The sequence below is a fragment of the Sturnus vulgaris genome, unplaced genomic scaffold, assembly GCF_052056855.1.
Source record: "Sturnus vulgaris isolate bStuVul1 unplaced genomic scaffold, bStuVul1.hap1 Scaffold_164, whole genome shotgun sequence".
Taxonomy (NCBI): domain Eukaryota; kingdom Metazoa; phylum Chordata; class Aves; order Passeriformes; family Sturnidae; genus Sturnus; species Sturnus vulgaris.
The window spans coordinates 87707-90000 of NW_028276078.1; positions in this window are offsets into that span (position 1 = coordinate 87707).

A 2294-nucleotide genomic window follows, 5' to 3' on the forward strand; every position below is an offset into this window, starting at 1 on the left:
TCTACCCAGCATTCGGCCGTCAGGTACAAAGGCCGGCCGAGGGCAACAGGTCTACCCAGCATTAGGCCGGCCGGTAACACTGCCGGCCGAGGGCAACAGGTCTACCCAGCATTAGGCCGCCACGTCCAAAGGCCGGCCGAGGGCAAGAGGTCTACCCAGCATTAGGCCGCCACGTCCAAAGGCCGGCCGAGGGCAACAGGTCTACCCAGCATTAGGCCGCCACGTCCAAAGGCCGGCCGAGGGCAACAGGTCTACCCAGCATTCGGCCGTCAGGTACAAAGGCCGGCCGAGGGCAACAGGTCTACCCAGCATTCGGCCGCCACGTCCAAAGGCCGGCCGAGGGCAACAGGTCTACCCAGCATTAGGCCGCCACGTCCAAAGGCCGGCCGAGGGCAACAGGTCTACCCAGCATTAGGCCGCCACGTCCAAAGGCCGGCCGAGGGCAACAGGTCTACCCAGCATTCGGCCGTCAGGTACAAAGGCCGGCCGAGGGCAACAGGTCTACCCAGCATTCGGCCGCCACGTCCAAAGGCCGGCCGAGGGCAACAGGTCTACCCAGCATTAGGCCGCCACGTCCAAAGGCCGGCCGAGGGCAACAGGTCTACCCAGCATTAGGCCGCCACGTCCAAAGGCCGGCCGAGGGCAACAGGTCTACCCAGCATTAGGCCGGCCGGCCGAGGGCAACAGGTCTACCCAGCATTCGGCCGTCAGGTACAAAGGCCGGCCGAGGGCAACAGGTCTACCCAGCATTAGGCCGCCACGTCCAAAGGCCGGCCGAGGGCAACAGGTCTACCCAGCATTAGGCCGCCACGTCCAAAGGCCGGCCGAGGGCAACAGGTCTACCCAGCATTAGGCCGCCACGTCCAAAGGCCGGCCGAGGGCAAGAGGTCTACCCAGCATTAGGCCGCCACATCCAAAGGCCGGCCGAGGGCAACAGGTCTACCCAGCATTAGGCCGGCCGGCAGAGGGCAACAGGTCTACCCAGCATTCGGCCGTCAGGTACAAAGGCCGGCCGAGGGCAACAGGTCTACCCAGCATTAGGCCGCCACGTCCAAAGGCCGGCCGAGGGCAACAGGTCTACCCAGCATTAGGCCGCCACGTCCAAAGGCCGGCCGAGGGCAACAGGTCTACCCAGCATTAGGCCGCCACATCCAAAGGCCGGCCGAGGGCAACAGGTCTACCCAGCATTCGGCCGTCAGGTACAAAGGCCGGCCGAGGGCAACAGGTCTACCCAGCATTCGGCCGCCACGTCCAAAGGCCGGCCGAGGGCAACAGGTCTACCCAGCATTAGGCCGCCACGTCCAAAGGCCGGCCGAGGGCAACAGGTCTACCCAGCATTAGGCCGCCACGTCCAAAGGCCGGCCGAGGGCAACAGGTCTACCCAGCATTCGGCCGTCAGGTACAAAGGCCGGCCGAGGGCAACAGGTCTACCCAGCATTCGGCCGCCACGTCCAAAGGCCGGCCGAGGGCAACAGGTCTACCCAGCATTAGGCCGCCACGTCCAAAGGCCGGCCGAGGGCAACAGGTCTACCCAGCATTAGGCCGCCACGTCCAAAGGCCGGCCGAGGGCAACAGGTCTACCCAGCATTAGGCCGGCCGGCCGAGGGCAACAGGTCTACCCAGCATTCGGCCGTCAGGTACAAAGGCCGGCCGAGGGCAACAGGTCTACCCAGCATTAGGCCGCCACGTCCAAAGGCCGGCCGAGGGCAACAGGTCTACCCAGCATTAGGCCGCCACGTCCAAAGGCCGGCCGAGGGCAACAGGTCTACCCAGCATTAGGCCGCCACGTCCAAAGGCCGGCCGAGGGCAAGAGGTCTACCCAGCATTAGGCCGCCACATCCAAAGGCCGGCCGAGGGCAACAGGTCTACCCAGCATTAGGCCGGCCGGCAGAGGGCAACAGGTCTACCCAGCATTCGGCCGTCAGGTACAAAGGCCGGCCGAGGGCAACAGGTCTACCCAGCATTAGGCCGCCACGTCCAAAGGCCGGCCGAGGGCAACAGGTCTACCCAGCATTAGGCCGCCACGTCCAAAGGCCGGCCGAGGGCAACAGGTCTACCCAGCATTAGGCCGCCACATCCAAAGGCCGGCCGAGGGCAACAGGTCTACCCAGCATTAGGCCGGCCGGCAGAGGGCAACAGGTCTACCCAGCATTAGGCCGCCACGTCCAAAGGCCGGCCGAGGGCAACAGGTCTACCCAGCATTAGGCCGGCCGGTAACACGGCCGGCAGAGGGCAACAGGTCTACTCAGCATTAGGCCGGCCGGTAAAACGGCAGGCCGAGGGCAACAGGTCTA